This window comes from Anabas testudineus, chromosome 9 (assembly GCF_900324465.2).
Source record: "Anabas testudineus chromosome 9, fAnaTes1.2, whole genome shotgun sequence".
Classification (NCBI taxonomy): domain Eukaryota; kingdom Metazoa; phylum Chordata; class Actinopteri; order Anabantiformes; family Anabantidae; genus Anabas; species Anabas testudineus.
The window spans coordinates 18,286,101-18,299,485 of NC_046618.1; the positions used below are offsets into that span (position 1 = coordinate 18,286,101).

Consider the following 13,385-nt stretch of genomic DNA (forward strand, 5'->3'; position numbering starts at 1 on the left):
TGTGTACCACCTCTGCTCAAAACAGAGCACCACTTCTAATTAGACCTTACTTTGGAATTTTCTGTCTAAGGCATCAAGGACTGGATTCATACAGCAAGATATCTTCTTCGGTCTGGTTTCAAAAGATGTCGAAGTAAAAGAAATTTCAATCTCACACGCTTTGGAGAGAACAAGCATCTGAGCCTTTAAAAACACTAAAGCAAGCCGTGCTACAACAGCAAACAATCGGGTCCCCCTCTGACATCCAGTGTTGAGTAAGGCTCATGTTTAAATACTCTCGAGGTCAGCTCTCTCTGGTTTCAGTAGAGACTGAGCAGGGGTTTGACTCCCTCACCCTGAAAAGGCAAAGACTGAAGCGACTCCTCCCTATTCGAGTGTATGTACAACTGTTTTAAGTAACAGAGCTGTCCGTACAGTTTGTCTTTGGGATGGTTTTCAAAAGGGCACAAGACGGCACACTACTTTAGAACAACACAATGAAAACAGGGAGATCATGCAGCCGACCCAACGCTTTAAAAAATGGTTTCAGTGTAGTCTTTTTTACTTGTTAAGAAATTAATTTGAAAATCCTTCTCTAGAAACATGTGCGCACGCACACATTCACAATGCATAAAAGCCACTACGGCTTAAAATAGGAGCAACACAAAGGACGCAGTGCCCAAAATAATGCTTTTAGACTGGCAGAAACTATTAGTCACCTCTGAGAATAAACCACAGTCCCAACAGGGATCCTAATTGACCAATCAAAATGTGCCTCAAAGATGAATATAGAGCCAACTACTTTATTAACAACAGCAAGGGGGCTGGCTTTGCTGGCTAGGCTTCACATCATATGACTACTGACACAATTAGGCTTGGTACCTACCAACAATTGTGGCTTTTTTAAGGTTGCGGTCCGTCTTTCTTCTCCTTCAGCCATCTGTGTTCATGTTCTTCAGTGGGAGAGTCATCTTTCCCTTGACCCTCTCCGTTTTCCTCTCTGCTCTCACCCCCTCCCACTCTCAGCTTTGACAGGACACTTCCAGTTCTCTTCCACAAAGGTACCAAATAGCAACTCAAATCCCCTTGTCCCCTCCACTGTTGTTCCTCTTCTTTACTCAGCCCACTACCACCTACCCTTCCCAATCTCTCCTTGTCTTAAGTGTGGAGAAATGTGGATCTGGCTCTGTACTCACAAAGCACTGCCAGGACCTCCAACCTACCTAGCTACCTCCTTCTCGACTGCTCAGACTGGTAATCTACTGTTGGCATGCTCTGTGGTATTAAATTGTGTTACTGGGGCAAAGTGGGTGCTGGTATTAAATAGTGCTAAAAATGCAGCACAAAAAGTTAAAGTGAAAAAGGTGAGGTACCAACACGATTAAAGATGATGTATGTTTAAGGCTAAACATACTGAAAAGGATAACTACACCTTTTGTGTTTCAGTTTTCGTCCTGCATTCACTTTTAGCCGCCAACTGACAAGTTAAATGAAGCAACTGTTGTCTCCAAAGGGGGAAATCTAAAAGTTCCAGCATTGTGTTGGAGTGTGTAAAGGCTAAAACGAGCCTTATGAAAATGCAGAATTATGACATCATGTGATTTCATGCATCTTAATAACACATGATCCATTTGAGAAACTGATTTTCTCTTTTTTTAAAGTACAGAGTGTAACAATGTCACAAATGCTTTACATCTCCAAGCTCAAGAGACTGGTGTATAACCATGAAGATGGATTTTTCCCTGCCACTCTTCTGGTGTAAACCTTTAACATTAACATCTACACCTATTATACATAATGGAGACTTTCGAGTGTGCAGTGCAGTTTTGCTCATTTTTATTCATTCTCTTATGAATAGTCATGTTTTACTGTCTTACATTACATGAGTCAATGTGGATTTAATGATTTAATGTGGCTTTTTTGACACTGATTAAAAGAAAAGGATCCTTTGTTGTCCAAGTGAAAACAGACCTGCATAAGGCGGTCCAATAAATTACAAATATAAATGCAATCCAACACAGCAGCTCATTTAATGTGGGCATCATATTAAGAGCTGTTTTTAATGTTTTGGTCAACCAATTTACAGAAAATGAATCTCCCACAATCCCCTCTGCTCTTCGCACACTTATTCCTCTCCCTTGCTCTGATACAGCTTTGCTTTGCTCTTTACGCTATGCCATGCTCTGAACAACCCTTCAGGTAGTCATTATGAAATTACAGTAAGTGAGAAGCTGCAGAACTTACCGATCGAGCAGAAACTGCTGCTCTTCTCTGACTGGTTAGAAAGAGGGTGCACCTCTCCACATAATAATAATATAAATAATAATAACTTGTTGTTACACCAATGTAAATTAATGTTTCTATTAACTCTGTGTGTAACTATAATAACCAAGACAGCGTTGTATTAGTGAAGTTAAATGATGCATACAGGAGAAAAGAAAGTGAGAAAGAGAGAGAAGGGGAGAGAGTGAGTGCTCCCTCTTAAGCTGGATCTAGTGGCCTGTGACCTCCTGCTCTTAATCTTGGCTTTGAGCACATGACCCAGCTAACAGTATTACGGGGTTCTTTGATTAGGCCTGCTGCTGTGCACACGTAGTGAGAGATGTGGCGGCACTGGAACATGGGGTCTTGTGTCCTGCCACGATTTTGCAAGAATGTCTCGCCTCTATTCAGGCACATACACGTGTGGGCGTGTGTGTGCACACACAAACACACACACACACACACACACACACACACACACACACACACACACACACACACACACTGTATTAACCATACATTTAAGTCTCAGTGCACACAGTAGACACACAGTGGAATAAAAAACACGAGACTAGCCGGATTAGGCCTGCAAGTCAGTGAGTCAGCAGATAAGCTGGCACTGTTTTTCTGTGTGAAAACAGACGGTAATACTGAAAAACGTGCTGCAAGCATTAGCTGGGGATGACCACAGAGGACTATAGTATGGCACAACAGGGAGAGGAATTTCACATGATGACTTCAGCAGCAATCTTTAAATCGCATAAAGGGGTCTTACAAGGGGGTGTTGTTCGTGTATGTGTGTTATGTGAAATTTGCCATTCAATTTCCCAATTTAATTCTTAATAGTATAATATGATCAAATTAACTAGTTTCGCACTAAAGTGTGTAGTGTTTTAGTCACTACACAAACTGTATCATACATGTGAATATTCTGTGGCCCAGGTTCAATACCTATTTATCACTCAACACTGTACAATATCTTCTGTATTTACAATATCAATTAAAAGGGGAGGGAAATAAAGCTGGTGAGGTTTGAGTTAAACTGTAGAGCTGTAGAGAGGGGACTGTAGGGGAATTCAGCACAGCATGTCTTCACATGGGAGATAAACTGTATGTGCCATTTCCGCTATCTCCTAACAACATTTGATCAACAATGAATCCTAATGACGAAAAACACTTTGCTTACCCACAGAATACATCAACACAAATATGACAAACACACTGAAATTCTCTCTGACCAAAGAAATTTTACCCAAGAACCCAGCATTAAAACAATGCATGGCAGGATAAGCAGATCTATGCTGCTTTAATTCCTACTACTTCAGTATGAGAGAGTAAATGTTCAAATTACACAGCACACACCATAACCAGTGTTATCTATCATGTGTTTGCAGGTGTTTACAATACATGGTGTACACACACACACTGTGCTTTTCCTTTTTAAGGAGTGGTGTACATTTTTGAAAACTCGGTCACACCCCAGACGCACCTTATGATTCAACGTTAAGCTTCAACTTCCTCGCCCCTGAAGGGAAATTTGTTTTGCAGCCAGGTGAAACACATACTTTAAACCCACAACATGTGACTTACACAAGTGCCTCCACACACAAGCTCACATAAAAGAATGATGTATGCAGCGTAAAACTGTTCAGTACTGACTTCAGGGGGAAGGACAGCACCGTTACAGGCTGACATGTTACTTTCTTTGTGTCTTGAGTGCTGTCGCAGCATGCTCAGCACTGAAGGAAACGCAATGTGACAAGTGGTCTGCTAGTGTTCCGGTGATGGAGGGTAGATGGGGAGGAGAGGTGGTTTTGCCTTGGTCACCTCCAATCCTATTGGGATGCATCATTTCCACCTATCGCCTTAAATCAGAATATCATCATGACCCACCAGGAGGTGGTTCACAGCCCCTCATTTATCTCCTGAACCACTAGATTTTCAATATATGGAGTCAAGTATCTCGAGAAGTTGCTGCTGTCTGCTCTGTTGTGTTTGTTGTGACATGAAGGAAGATGATTCTTCTTTTGTGTCACAACAAACACCAAACCATGAAGACCAAGAACTCTCTGTAGACCTCTGTAATAAACTTGTGGCAAGGCACAGATCAAGGCATTGGTATACAATTTTTTCTAAAGCTTTGAGTGTTCCCAGAAGCACAGTGGGCTCAATAAGTGTAAAAAGGATGAAGTTTGTAAGTTTGGATTTTGAGACAAATCTTAAGTGTCCCAGTCAAAGGTTTAATCCTATATTACATCTGTGGTGAGACCTGAAAATTATGAAACTTCCCACTGAAACTAAGAGGTTCACAAGATCTGTATCTAAAAAGTACTAATATGTAAATAGCAATTTAGCATATTTATTTAAATAGAGGCACATTTGACATTCATCAATAAAACTCACATATAACCATGGCATTAAAAAGTACTGGTACTGTTTGTTAAAAGTTGCCACTTTTGCAAATGGAAGTCCCATTTGACAATGTGTTGACAAGTGACAACTAAATGATTGATAGATCAGTGTGAGGCAGCATTTTTTTTACCTTATTATATATTTAGCAAACCACGAATAGAAGTGTATAGATAGTGTTAACAGGTTTGTGGACTGAAATTGGGTAAGCCTTCACAACATTAGTCCGGGGGAGTTTGGGGGGGTCACACACTGTGGAGCCATAGCGGGACTGGAATGTGTGAAACCTTATGAAGATGTCATCGCCTGTTCAGTACAGGGAACCCTAAAGATTTTCAACAATATTTAATCCTCACCTCACATAGTTTACAGGCCTGACAAGCCTGGAATAGCATCTCTGGCTCAAGGTCTGTGGAGTCGTCCAGGTCATGGTTAGTGGTTCTGAAGAAGCCTTTCAGATGAGAGGTGAACCATCTACAAAAATATCACACCTTTGGGATCTTAACTCAAGAAAATGACTTGCTTCTCTTGAAGAGGCTCCATTCATTGTTTTCCCCAGGGTTTCTTGTAGTACAGGATATTTTTTTCCAGGCTCTATTCCAAGACAACTCTATGTTTGGTCTGTCATAGATCTAAAGAGGATCCACTATATAATTTACTGTTATAAAACCAAAGGCAACGAGACCAGTATTATACCACTAATCACTCAGCTTCAAAAGCCTGATTCTTGTTTAAGAAGAAAAATTGTGCCCTAATACTGTGTTAGGCTTTCTCAGTAGGTGAAATGAAGGACACTATTTACTAAAAAGTCCAATAGCTCAGGCTACACTGCTCTTTTAACTTTCACATTGTTGGACTGAAACAAAGAATTATGAAATGTTGTTCACACTTTAAAAGTGTTGTGGACACTTTATCTCTACCCTATTTACCAAATTAGGTAATGTCACAGAGAAAAACTTAGGTGATCAATACCAAAAGATAAAAAGCTGTCACAAGGAATCTTCAGTTACAGGATGGACATGTCGGTGAGCTGACGGTACAAAGGTCTGTAACATGATTGATATAGGAAGGAACTTATCCGACCATATAAACACACTGATGTGACATCTGAGTAGAGATTAAAGGAAAGTGAACTATTGGGAAAACCAGTTTTAAAATGGTTTGTTAGGCAAGCAGCCAAGCCAGAGCTCAATATCACATGATCGGTTGAGAAATCATCAACAAACATAATGGATGTGTGTCAGCTAAGAGCACATGTTTATTTTGAGTGTGTCCACAGAAAAATATGCAAACAGTATTTGACAAATGATAATTTGGTGGCGTCAATCTTAAAATCAGATTAACTGAATATAGTTTAATTACAGCCGCAGAACCCTTTCCATTCAATTCCCACACACCATTGTTCTATTTCGCTTATCCCCACTCTGCAACGAGGTCTCTGGATAGATATCACCGGACCCTATTTGCCGCTCGCTGCTTTAAGCTTTGCTGCTTTCTGAAGTGTCACATATCCACCACTTGCTCTTGTTGCTAAAGGCAGTAGGGAGGAGGAATGGTTTGGCTAGAAATAGCAGTGTCACATGAGTGTGGGCAGTGACCAGTCAGCCAGCTGCGCATCCTTACATGGAGCCATGTCCCGTCTGTACAATCAAATGCAAATAAGCGGTAATATTTTCAACATAGAAAAGCACAGAATGCTCTGCCATTCATCTGTGGGACTTGTCACACTGTTCACTACTCTGTGGGGTAGAACAATGAGAACAGAGTTAAAGTGAACACATGGGCTCCCACCTGTTCAAACATCAAGATTTCTACAAACTGAGAAGAACTTTCACGCGTACAAAACAAGCCTGTGGGCCCCTTTTTCCATGAGACACAGTGAAAAACACATGCTTGTTTATAGGGTTATGTCTGTACAATTGCTTGAGAAAACATTTTCGCATAAACTCTTCTTGCACAGCAGAATTACAAACCCATTAATTTAGCCAAACCACCCACTCAAATTTAAGCAACATAAAAGGTAAAGCAGCAATCCAAACAGCTTTTATTACATTTTTTTTTTCCCTTTTGTCAATATTGTGCAGGAGTATTTGCCAATCCTGTCGTGCGGGACTAGCTCTTTGAAACTATGGAGAGAATTTGGAGTCAAGAGGGGCATACATTTGTATCTAACATGCACAAAAATAATAAAAGGTGTCATTGGCATGACAGGGCAAATCACCCCAGATGCCAAGAATAACTTTGCAGGTTATTTCTCAGTATTCCCTTTAGTGCCTTAACAATCATTTTCCAAAAACCTCAAAGTGACCCCAGGCCTTGGTGTCAAACTTATGACTCATTAGAGACAAGTAAGCCAGAGGTGTACCTGGACAATATACCTGAATGAAGCAAACAGGAAAATAATGGCCATTCTACACTCTATAAATAAAACCACAATGCCTCACAGTTCAGCAGTAAGCCTGACATTAGCATAGTTAACACCCGGCCAGCACCCAAACAAGAGACGCTCTGTGCGCTTTGATACGGACCCTGCCGCTTACAGAAGGCCACCAGAAACACCACAAAATGGCTCTCATGGCCCGAGTGGAGAGCACAAACGAGGCCAGAAACACACACAACGGGTCAGAGAAAATGATGCAACGAGTGTAGGCAGTCACACGCTAACGGGTAATAAATGGCTAATTGTTCACATGAAAGATGGAAGGGGTTTCCTTTTTCAAGGGAACAATCCAGAGTCTTTAAGGAAGCCATAACCTGAAGAATAGAAGTTGTTTTGAATGTGGCACCATCTCCAGTTTAAGTGAGGGTCTCCCACTTCAAAGCAAACGAGACAGGAAAACTAACAGGAAGCCTATAGCCGCCAGCGCCATTAAAAAACTGAGTCAGTGCTAACTGTAAATACAGATTTTTGTCAAGAAGACGAAAGTCACCACAATCATTATGTGAAGAGGATCTCAGTATCAAGAGCTATTAAGGCCCACTTTGGGGGCGAGGAGGAATGCGGGCCTACGTGACAGCGGTAACAGGAAGACGTACCAGCGTTATGGGATGGCAGCATTCTTATCGGTTGTAAACTTGCCATAATGCAGGAGTTCCCTGAAACCAGATGCAAACGCATACATGTGTACAAAAACCACAAATATGTAAGTGTATAAATGAGGCCTCAAGAATGTCTGTGTGCACACAACTTAGATCTGGTTAAATACTGAGGCAGAGCTCAACCAGTGGTTGTAAAGTAGTCTAATTAAGAGCTGAAATGGCTTGGATTATTTTCCCGAGCCTTAATGGTGCCCTGACCCTAAAGTAATGCTGCAATTAAATCATCAAGAGATCTGAACAACAGCTATTCTGAAGCCCCCCCCCGCCTTAACCCCTCCATTTGTTTTCATCCTCTTTCTATATCACCAACAGCTCGCAGCTTGCTTAATGTGCTATCTTCTCAGTTTCCTTTAACGACAACAACAACCCCAACATCCCAACCTTTCCTGCTCTGCCCTGTTCATTGTGCTCATTTTGACCTCTGTTAATAAAAAATGACGTTATCGAGCTTCACGTGGTCGATGATGTGCTTAACAAGGTTTTAGGCAACAACGTGGATTAGGCAATACTGGTAAGAGCATGTGCAAACATGTACGCACACATACAGCATCAAGATTCCCACTTTTTCTCAGCTATCATGTGATGTTGCCATGGTGAAAGAGGGCTCAGACATAACAGTGATTGTGCTCCGAGGGTAAGGTGGGCCGATCAGAGACAGACTGTTCTCCGACTGTGACACTTCCAGCTCTGGTGCCAACTGCCTTTCCGCCCACAGAGATACAGACACACCCACTGGCAGAAGGGCCGGCCTGCACGGGGCCCTACCATCATGGAAACCAGAACAGAGTCCAGCACCTTTTGCATACATTTTGTTTTCTTCCTTCTTTTTCTTTTATTTGAAAAATGTGAATTTACTTTTAAATAGTTCAAGCAGCACGTCTTCAGTTCTTCAAGTTAAATTAGTTGCGTAATGCTACCAGCTTTTAAGTTACACCGTCAAGAAACGAGTATCATGTTCATCGTTTGTTTCATCAATCAAGTAATGATTTTGTCTAAAACATAATATTTAAAGATGTCATTAGAAGTTCTGAAGTCCAAGGTGAGGTTCTTCTAAGATCTAAGCCTGACCAGTGGTCCAAACTAGAGCTGCAATGATTAATTGGTTGTTAGTCAATAAACTGAAAAATAGTCAAATGTACTGCTGTCACAGTAATGACAGTACACTTTATAAACTTTATTAAAAGTAATTCCACCTGTAGATTAACTCCACGATTATTTATTATTACTGAAATACAACAATCCAACTGGAACTTTCATCATGTGTTGAATGTTTGAGATCGCAAACTTTAAAAGATTTACCCGTTTAAAAACTATTTTCAATGTCAGATATGCTGCATAATTATGTTTTATGTCAAGAGGTCAAAGCAACCTGTGGCAGACTCCCAGAAGAGCACTGACAGCAGTGCAGAGATATTCCTTTCTCGAGGTCAAAGGTCATGCACTAATGAGACACCACAGTTTTTGACCAGAGATCTATGGTCAGTATTTGATGCCATGGGTCGCATGATTCTAAAAAGTTGCATGTTGTAGCTGTAACTGTTTACATCATGGTTTATATAAAAACATAAGTTAAAATGGTTTGGTCTATTGTTGTGTGTTTACATTGCTTAAGTGTGCAATTACAGATTTTTGGGGGCAGCATTACAGTCAAAGTTACAGCGACAGCTCATCAGCTTTTACAATTATGTGGCACATTTGTTAGCAAACCATTACTTATTTACCCATCTAGCAGTTATGGAGCAGTGTTTGTGGCTCCCTGATGAATTTAACTCATATTTGGTCTCTACCCTGCCCTCTGGGAAATATTTGGCTTTTTAGCTGCTAAATGCTGGTAGCAAACTGTCTGTCTGTAGGCAGTAACAATGCTATAGGCAAAAACTATAAAATGTGTGGGCTGGACAGCAAAGCAATGAAACTCATTTTTTTTAGACATAAAGCCTAGGAAGTTGCAGATCTGAGTGATAATTTTATGTAGGTTCAGGCATATAAGTGACCCCTTATCTACTCTCACATTGTTTTCACACTGTCATTTGATACATTCCCATAACGTACGAGTGCACGTGTAATGAGAAAGCACACTTCTGTGAAAACTGGTCTGACACTGCGCTCTCAGGACTGTGTTGAACGTGACAACATTACACAAGGTACACATACTTTATACAAACAGCTCATCTCTCCCCTACTCCGCTGGAAGAAAGCTTCAAGACTGAACTTCCAAAACACAACATTAAGCTGCCTGGTTTAACTGCTGATTAAATATGCACTGCTCTGTCTGTTATAAAGCGAGACTATTGGTGGTGTGGTCTAAGCTGTGGCTGCACCCTGTCGCCACAAAACTGCCACTTAAGCGTGAATCACTCAGCTTTAAGGATTATACTTACTATGGACAGGTCAAAATACAGTCAAAATATAAATCCAATGTCCCTAACAATTGTGGGAACCCACTATAATGCCACAAGATAGTGACAGAAATGTTGTATTAAAGCCCAGTCAAACAGAGGGCAACAACAGTAGTACTCTCTGCTCCTGTTTGTCAAAGTGGTTGGATGAGATAGTATCACTGCAGCTAGACTTGCTGTCCATTAACAGACAGAAGTTGAACTGAAACATTTCTAGGAAAGCAGGTTCCCTTAGCAAATTAACCAGCGCCAAGTGCAGTAAGCTTAGAGGCCATTTCCAGGCAAGCTGGCTACTCTTCAAGTTACTACAAAGAGTGTATGTAAGGTACAAACATGGGTGAAAGGAGAGGTGAGTGAGCAGCAAATGAGTAGCAGTAGTATTCTAGTCAGCATTGAAGGAGATTTCTTAGACATATTGTATGTCATTAAACCAATAAGAGGCTTGCAACATGGTCCTTATCGGTAAGGCTGGTAAACAGAAGCCCCAGGCTGTGCACCCCTGTTCACATCAAGCATAAAGGTGCGTGAAAAGAGGGAAGTCATTAATCCGCCTATCTTATCATAACCTGCTTTCCTATCTGTTTTACAGCCTTTATGACTGGACGACATAGAACAATCAGTGTATTTGTTCATCTGGTTTACTGATGTTACATTTTCTTAGTAAAACTTTTATAGGAGAAAACAATAGAAAACAAGTAAGGTAACAACAGATCCTGGCATTTTTTCTCTCTCTCTCTCCCTTTGTTATCATATTATCCACATTAATCATTAACTGACAATCCTCATTCTGGCCACTTGAATGTTGTGTACTTCTACTGGATTTGTAGGTAACAGGATAAGAGATCATTAGTGTGGCACATGTGAAATACAAATAATGTGAAGCTAAAACTGAATTGGACATATTCCAGTTGTAATTACATGTAACTGGCAAGGGACAAAACTAACAGGAGCTTAGAAAACTGGCTTTAGAATAAATAGTCACCTTGTTTATAATAATGACACCTTATCAATCCCTTTGAGTATAGTATATTTACTTCAATACTTCGCTTGAGTTCAAATTTGAGATGCTTTTTCCTAACTTGGCTATTTGCATTTTAAACTAGAACATGCTTGTATTGCAACACGTTTAAAAAAAATATTGCACCTTTCACTTCTGATGTTACACGTTAAACAATAATCTTACAAAATATAATCTATTATTACAAAGTTAATATTCTAACAGCTTCCATACTTGTACTTCTCTAACAATTTCAAGTGTATAATAGAATTTCTGCTTTTGCAGCTGATCTAAATACTTCTGTTGCCACAGCTGAATTTTTTGCAGGGTGTTCATGTTATTCTTTCCAGAATCCTGTATGTTCACTGTACCCATGTTTTAGTATTTGTGATGTTTCCTGTTGGGAAAAAAAAAAATCTTTGCGGGTGACAAAGAAGAGCCCCCTCTGAAAAACCTACCGAGGCCTCTGCAGAAACATGCCACACGCCACAATACCTCGTGTGTGGGTGATTTGATTGTTGGTTGTTGAAACAGAAACAATCAAACCAACCGCAGACAGATATTAAAGCAGACACACGAGCAACGTGACAAGAAAGCATGAGCCCTTGACTTCTTAATGCACACGGGGGATGTGACCTGAGCTACTTGGGAGATGTTTGGGACAGACCACTTCCAACTTCTGCTCTTTATTATTGGGCAATGGGGCGGCAGTGCTAGGGCTCACTGCGCATGCTCGGAGAGCAGCAGCAAAGCGGAGCAGCGGTCGTGCTTTGCGCACGACGAGCTCGGCAGAATGTAACGAAGTCGCTCGGTTTAAAAGCCAAACGATTAGAGAGGCTCGTTAAAAGCGGAGTTTGGGGGCCCAAGCCACGTCGTCTGCTTGGCTTTGTCCAGTCCGGTCCTCGCACTGGCTCAGGCCGCCAGACACGGCGGCTCTGAGTCGGCGCTATTGTCATAATCTGTGTCGGATGTGGAGTCACACACGTGTAGCAGCTCCATTCACTCTGGTGGCAACAATGGCACCGTAAAAACCCAAAAGTGTAGCGTCCTGTGTTGGACAAACGTCCTGTGAAACGCAGGACACGGCGACGAGGAGCCGCTTTTTACGCACCAACACTTCTACTTCAGTCCGTGTTCGCACCAAAACAGGCCCTGAACGCAGCTCGCCACAAAGAAGTGCGCAGCGAAAAGTGATTAAACAAAACGTTAATCCAGTAAAGAAAATACCCAGAGCAGAGGTAGAAGAAATCAAATGTACTCACCGACGAAACAAGACACCACAAAGGGGGGGGGAAACGTGCCGCTCCTCTTCGCCTCTGTCTCTCCCTGGAGGTTTCTTTTTTTTTTCCAGAACAGTTTCTCCGTGGGTTGCGTCGAAAATGTCACAGATTCCAGCAGTTGCCGTCGTCCCCCCCTCGAATTTGTTGCCGTCGACTCATGCGACCATGTTGCCCTGAATGTCGCCTGCTGCTGTCATCCGGGCGTTTAGGGATTGAGCCGTCGTCTCAACTCTGCTCAGGATGACAGCTCTGGGATGAAGGAGGGGGGAGATAGCGTGAGAGAGAGAGAGACAGAGACACACACAGAGAGAGAGAGAGAGAGAGAGAGAGAGGGGGGAGTAGTGGTCAATCTGATGAGGGCATGACACCACATGGGGAGGAAGGGAGGAGGAGGTGGGGAGGTTGCGTTGAATTGTGCATTTCGTGCGTTCACGGCTGAAGCTGAATGAGCAGCACTGTTGATTACAGTGGTGGTGTTGTGATTGTTTATCGTCATCTGGACGCAGGAGACAACAGCGGGACGCTGCGTGTCCATGCGTCCAGCCTGTGCTGCGGATCAACGCCGCTCCACGAAGCTCCCGTGGACATGAAGAGACGCAACCGTCCAATCCAAGTGCGTAACCGAGCCGAGAGCAACCACGTTGCTCCTGTCGTTGTGGACGGAAAGGACCTGTGCCAAGCGCAGGAATCTTGCTGGAAAAATCGGTTATTTGGCCAAATAACCCCCCCCCCCCTCCCCCTCCGCACACACACACCAACCCCGTGACCTCGCTTTTATTCTAAGCATCAGTGGTCAAATGTGCGTTGCGTGTCAAGGTTATGATCACTGGGTCGGCAGCGATGTTTAATCCGTCTAAATATTGCCGTCTATTATGACTGTGGCCACGTGCTGAAGGCATAAAATGTGTTACATAACGTCCGAGCCAGGCAACAACAGCGGGTGGGGGGGAGACAGAGAGA

General features: G+C 42.2%; 1 protein-coding gene across 4 annotated transcripts in view; it reads right to left on the reverse strand.

Annotated features, from left to right (window-relative positions):
- The window catches only part of slc20a2 (solute carrier family 20 member 2), a 39,846-nt gene extending 26,937 nt beyond the window's left edge, over nt 1–12,909 (reverse strand). For 2 of the 4 annotated variants that reach the window (XR_003297678.1, XM_026343109.1), the window contains exon 1: nt 12,408–12,906. The gene's annotated coding sequence lies outside the window, so the exon portion shown is untranslated. Of the gene's footprint in view, nt 1–12,407 lie in introns of all 4 variants that reach the window. The other 2 variants (XM_026343108.1, XM_026343107.1) reach the window with 2 other exon arrangements.
- Between the last annotated feature and the right edge of the window lie 476 nt (nt 12,910–13,385).